This window comes from Salvelinus sp. IW2-2015, unplaced genomic scaffold (genome assembly GCF_002910315.2).
Source record: "Salvelinus sp. IW2-2015 unplaced genomic scaffold, ASM291031v2 Un_scaffold2250, whole genome shotgun sequence".
NCBI classification, from domain to species: domain Eukaryota; kingdom Metazoa; phylum Chordata; class Actinopteri; order Salmoniformes; family Salmonidae; genus Salvelinus; species Salvelinus sp. IW2-2015.
Window position 1 is genome coordinate 59248 of NW_019943579.1, and position 6728 is coordinate 65975.

Sequence of the window (6728 nt, forward strand, 5' to 3'; positions counted from 1 at the left end):
TCCCATCTCTCTCCACTGGCAGACTATCACCGGCCAGCGCACACCTGGGGTACGACCTAATGATAACAATTATCCTCTCTCTCCATGACTTCAGTTGTTATAATTTGTATTAGATTACTCTTTTATACTACCTAGTCATAGTTGACCCATTGATTTTATTGTTTGCATACCATAGTGTCCGACTCTGGGTTTGTCTGTCACACTGCATTGCTTATTATCTTGCCAGCTCGCAGTTGCAAAATGGAACTGTGTCTTCACCCTCAGCCTAACTCGCCGAATACTAAAAGACTCATAAGTGGTACGTATCGATCACAATGTTTTTGTGTGTGTTGTGTTTCTGGGGAGCTGAGTTCCGATTTGTATTGTGACATAAACATAAAAATAAGAAAATATTCTCCCACCAGGTCCAAGCACCCCCCTGAGAGATTAAGTGAAACCATTTCACTCTATCTCTCTCATGCGACTCTCACCAGCCAGCACCACGCCACTGGAGAGTTTAACCTGACACAACTTACTATTGCATCTGCATTCTCCAATGGCTGCACTATCACCAGGCACGCACCAGCCAGCTCTAGAGGCCTGTAATACGGAGAATCCTCGGTCTGTTTGTAGTTGTCCTCTTGTCGTGTGAAGTGAATACATCAAACATCGCAAAGGTCTCTTGTGTTGTGTATCTAGGATCATGCAGACATTTGCTCCGTTCTCACTATTTAGTCAGGGCAATGGTCATCTTGCTTTGCCATACCCACTGAGCAGAAGCCACAATGTCAATATAATGGCATACGTCTCTGTTCGCTTGATCTTTCTGACACTGGTTTGTGATGGGAGCAGCGCGCAGTACTGTTTTTATGATCTAGTCACGTTCCGTTAATAGTAACTTGTCTGAGTACTTTTCAGAGGTCTGGACACAAGTATCTGTTAAAAGCGTTGTATGAACTTTCCGCTGGTCCCTAATCCTGGTCGCGATGATCACTGACCCCCACCATCTAGATGTATTCCGACTTTTTCAGTCACATCTTGTGAGGTTGTGTTGGGATTATCTCAAGGAGGTGTTTGTAGTTTCCGGCCATACTATGGAATTGTTGGTCTTGCAACTGCTCATTTATATTAGTACAGCCCGCCATATTTTGTAGCTCAGACGTTAGTGAACATACACTTTGAATGTTTATAACCTAGTATTAATGTAGAAGAGTAATTCGTTTAGGCCAACTCGCCTACCTACAAGCAATGTTTGTTCGTTGGGTATTTTGCTTTAGCCATGTGGACTAATGTTTAGAGGTGTAGTATTTCCACCAAGTCTCAAGCGCATTACAAGCTATAACGTTTGTTCATGCAAGTAGTGCGCACGCATAAGTTATTTTAGCATACTTTTCATTATTTGCTTATTCAATTTAGCGTAAATGATATGAGTTATCAGGTTGGAACAGTTTATTAAAAAAAATTAATCGCTCTCCCCAGTACAGAGATTGTTCAATGCAACATACCAACATCGTCTTAAGGGACCCGGTTCCTGCGGATCAGATAGACAACTTCTTCTTGGCTTTCACTTTAGAATACTCCAACAACCCTCTCATTAAATTAGTGTCGCTAGAGGCCCTGGTTCTATTCTCTCTATCAGATAATTCAAAACCAACCATATCATCTTTAACACTAAATATTTGATCACAATCTTAGAAAGATTTAGAATGAATCCTATTATAAACCCTAATCCGATCTCACATTCTCGCGCATAGTCAAAATCGGCGAATGAACTTGACAAAATAGGCTGCCAAAAAGATATGCCTCCTCTCTTGCATACCTTGCTTAGCGATAAATTACATCTTGTCTGCGCCGTCTCTGTCTCTTTGCCAGCCTTCTCTCTTTGCTTTTTTTCTCGTCTGTGTACACGGTGGGTAATAAGTGTGGTGTTCAATCCTACGATCCCTGTCTGTGCTCTCTTGCCTACTGCGGGTGCTGTCTGTTAGGGGGTGAGCTGGGGGTGAGGGGGTCGGATGAGAGATGGTGAGTGTAAGGGTGGGAGAGTAACCGGCAGTCGCTGCGGCAGTTCGGTGGACTGTCATGCTCTGAAGGAGGAGAGTGAAACACACTGTGCATGGTGTTCTAATGAGCTCAGCTCCAGTCTGCATGGAAGTGTATTCATTTTCCCCCTGAGATTGCGCGCATATTTGAATAGCGCATGGAGTTAGGTATGGGATGTCTCCCTCGTGAGTGGCTCTTGTGGTGTGTTTGAATAGGCTGGCTGCAACATTTACCTCCTGATCATCGTGACGGTGAGTGCTAGTACTTCTCGATTTGCTGTCCCACTGCTGGATTTGTTCTACACTAGATCTGGGGGTTGTTCATGATCCACCTGCATGGCCACCAGAAGGAGAGGAAACTCATCTAGGGTCCAGGTTTCAGGTTCTGGACAGGTGGCGTGCCCGTGGCAGCCGAGGTGCGGCAGGGCAGAGCGCGTCAGAGGGCTCGTGGGGCTGTTTTGGTCACAAAGGGGGAGGGATGGTTCGGACATTAACCCGTCGTTTGGGGCGGGGGCCTGGGGGGTGAGCGCTGGAACGGGGGCGCTCAGTGGAGATAACTGAGATAGCGTATTGGAGTCGATCGCTGGGTTTATTCTCGCTCTGCTTGGCCTTTGGGTGGGGTTTGTTTCAAGAGCCTCCAAGATCTCCGGGTGTCCAGGCTCCTCCCGGTCACCCCCTTTAACCTTATGGCGTGGTCAGCACCGAATGTGAATAATGTTTCGCTCCGGCTCCAGAGGCCACCTCAGCAGCGCGTGTGAACGTGTTCGTTGTTGTGAAGCACGCTGCAAGTGTAGTCGATCAGTGTAGGGGACCTGAGGGCAGTGCTGCTGCATGGGCATCTTCTTCCCTCCTCTGCCTCCGGGACCAGACAGGCCAAGCCCAGCAAAAATTCCCTTCCACCGACTTCCAATGCTGCCCATTCCAGCAGCCTCTCTCTGGGTCCACTCCGACTCCGTCACTCCTCCAGCGGCACCACTACCGTCCCCCTGGTCTCGGTCACTCTTCCCCTGGACGGGCTCTCCTGGTAAGGTTGGTAGCTGGGGTTAGCTGGCTGACACTCCTCCTGCTGGTAGCTAGGGTTAGCTGGCTGACATTCTCCTTAGCTGGTACTGGGCGTTACCGTGGCTGACACTCCTCCTGCTGGTTGCTGGGTTAGCTGGCTGTACTCCTCTGCTGGTATGGGTTAGCTGGCTGACACTCCTCTGCTGGTAGCTAGGGTAGCTGCTGCACTCCTCCTGCTGGTAGCTGGGTAGCTGGCTGACACTCCTCCAGCTGCCATGCTGCTCTGTTGGCGCGAGGGCACCGCCGGATGGCATGGAGGGCCATCTTCGGGGTCAGCGTCAGAGAGGAGAGCGTCTTGAGGGAGACGATACTGGAATATGCACCTCCTTTTCTCTCTCCTCCTCTCCGTCTTCCTCCTCTCCGTCTTCTCCAGGGTAGTAAGAACACAGAGGGAGGTCAGGTGGATGGGAACAGGGACTGCAGCCACATTGGTGGGTTTAGGGATGTGTTGGTACTGGGCTGAGCGGAGGTGGAGGCTGGGGTGGCGGGACCCTCAGGCAGGACCAGGGTGACGTGTCTGGGGAAGAGGTGGCCCTGGACTGGACAGGGTGGTCCATGGAGCTGGAGGCCACACTGCTAGGGGGATGCCTTATGGGCACGGCTGATGTAGGTGGGTGGCTACTGTTGGCGGTCTGGTATATTGATCAGATGGAGGTGGAGAGAATGGGGCTGACTGGGCAACCTGGGTGGAGGCCATATCAGTGGACAGGCAATGCTGCAGCCAGGGTCTTTCTGGGTGGAGTGTACTGCTTGACAAGGCATTTTGTAACTTCTGAACAGGTCCTGATGTGCTATTTCAGAGGCTACTTCATTCGTCGTTGACTAGGGTATTCTTGTAGAAACAGCAGAGAAATTACATGAATATACTCTGTGGGGTGTGTGTGTGTGTGTGTGTGTGTCGTGGGTGTTGTGTGTGTAACACAGTCAGCCGTACCTGTTGCATGGGTACGGTGCTTTTAAAAGTGGCACAGGGGGGAGTCACACCTGGCAACATAAAAACAGTGACATCAAATCAGCACTGCATGGATTATGATATTAGCCAGAGAAATCCCTATGCAACATCCTGTCTTTTTGCCGTTGCCGTGTTTATCCATTGTATGTGTGTGTTTGTGTCCATGAGTGAATGTGTCCGTGATGTGTGTGTGTGTCCATGAGGGTGAAGGTTGACCAACCCAATGGCCCTGTGGCAACATTTTGTCTCGCTGTTGTTTCGCCGCCTCTGAGCAGCTCCAAATTGAGCAGCTTGGAACCATGGTTGCCTTTTTCCTCCACTTAGAGAGACCTGCAACACACACCAGACAAAACCCTCTCAGATATACTGTTTTACAGGACAAAACACTGCCCTACAGCTCAACCAACAGGGTCATTAACATAGATTGAGTATACACACAGGGTTAGTGTAATAAAGCATTTACTGAGAACACACACTACGATTGTGGCCAATTCGGTTGTGAAGTCAGTAATTCAGGAATGAATAAGAGAAATCTGATAGGACTTCCTGAATGAACTGAGTTGATAGAAAGAGAGATTGGTTACTGACAGACAGACAGACCTTGACACTCTTGTTCATCCTCCAGGGTACCGGTTCATCCCCTTCTTCATCACCAGTTTCTCCAGGTATGCAGGGATCCTCGGACGACTCAAACGCCTCCATCTCCTCATGCATCTGCAGTAGCCTGGGCATCATGGGGGTAATAACGTAACATTAGGGATCCGTTCCAAATAGTCCCTTTCCCTTTATAGCGCATACTTTTGACCAGGGCTCTGTTTCCTAATATCCCACAGGGCTCTGGTCAAAAGGAATGCACTATATACAGTGTCAAGAAGTATGTGAAACCTTTGGAAATACCTGGATTTCTGCATAAATTGGTCATAAAATGTATTCTGATCTCCATCTAGTGCACAACAATAGACAAACCGGTCTGCTTAAACTAATAACACACAACAATTATACGTGTTCATGTCTTTATTGACACCACACTGTGCAAACATTCACAGTGCACAGTGGAAAAAGTATGTGAACCCTTGGATTTAATAACTGTTTGGCAGAAATAACCTCAACCAAACGTTTTCTGTAGTTGCGGATCAGACCTACACAACGGTCAGGAGAAACTTTGGACCATTCCTCTTTACAAAACTGTTTCAGTTCAGCAATATTCTTGAGATGTCTAGTGTGAACTGCTCTCGAGGTCATGCCACAGCATCTCAACTGGGTTGAGGTCAAGACTGACTGGGCCACTCCAGAAGGCGTATTTTCTTCTGTTGAAGCCATTCTGTTGTTGATTTACTTCTGTGTTTTGGGTCGTTGTCCCGTTGCATCACCCAACTTCTGTTGAGCTTCAATTGGCGGACAGATAGCCTTACATTATCCTGAAAAATGTCTTGATAAACTTGGGAATTCATTTTTCCGTCAATGATAGCAAGCTGTCCAGGCCCTGAGGCAGCAAAGCAGGCCCAAACCACAATGCTCCCTCCACCATACTTTACAGTTGGGATGAGGTTTTGATGTTGGTGTGCTGTGCCTTTTTTCTCTCCACACAGTATTGTGTGTTCCTTCCAAACAACTCAACTGTAGTTTCATCTGTCCACAGAATATTTTGTCAGTAGCGCTGTGGAAGATCCAGGTGCACTTTTGCAAACTTCAGACGTGCAGCAATGTTTTTATTGGACAGCAATGGCTTTTTAAATTAACCTTTATTTAACTAGGCAAGTCAGTTAAGAACAAATTATTATTTACAATGACGGCCTACCAAATGCCTCATGCAGGAATGGGGGCCTGAGATAAAAAATAAAATAAAATACAATACAAATATAAAACAAAACACATATCACAACAAGAGCGACACAACACTACATAAAGAGAGACCTAAGACAACAACATAGCAAGGCAGCAACACATGACAACACAGCATGGTAGCAACACAACATAACAACAACATGGTAGAAAAACAACATGGTAGCAGCACAAAACATGGTACAAACATTATTGGGCACAGACAACAGCACAAAGGGCAAAAAGGTAGAGACAACAATACATCACGCAAAGCAGCCACAACTGTCAGTAAGAGTGTCCATGATTGAGTCTTTGAATGAAGAGATCGAGATAAAACTGTCCAGTTTGAGTGTTTGTTGCAGCTCGTTCCAGTCGCTAGTTGCAGTGAACTGAAAAGATAAGCGACCCAGGGATGTGTGTGCTTTGGCGACCTTTAACAGAACGTGACTGTCAGAACGGGTGTTGTATGTGGAGGATGAGGGCTGCAGTAGATATCTCATATAGGGGGGAGTGAGGCCTAAGAGGGTTTTATAAATAAGCATCAACCAGTGGGTCTTGCGACGGGTATACAGAGATGACCAGTTTACAAAGGAGTATAGAGTGCAGTGATGTGTCTATAAGGAGCATTGGTGGCAAATCTGATGGCCGAATGGTAAAGAACATCTAGACGCTCGAGAGCACCCTTACCTGACGATCTATAAATGAAGTCTCTGTAATCTTTAAAAACNTGTGGAGGATGAGGGCTGCAGTAGATATCTCATATAGGGGGGAGTGAGGCCTAAGAGGGTTTTATAAATAAGCATKAACCAGTGGGTCTTGCGACGGGTATACAGAGATGACCAGTTTACAAAGGAGTATAGAGTGCAGTGATGTGT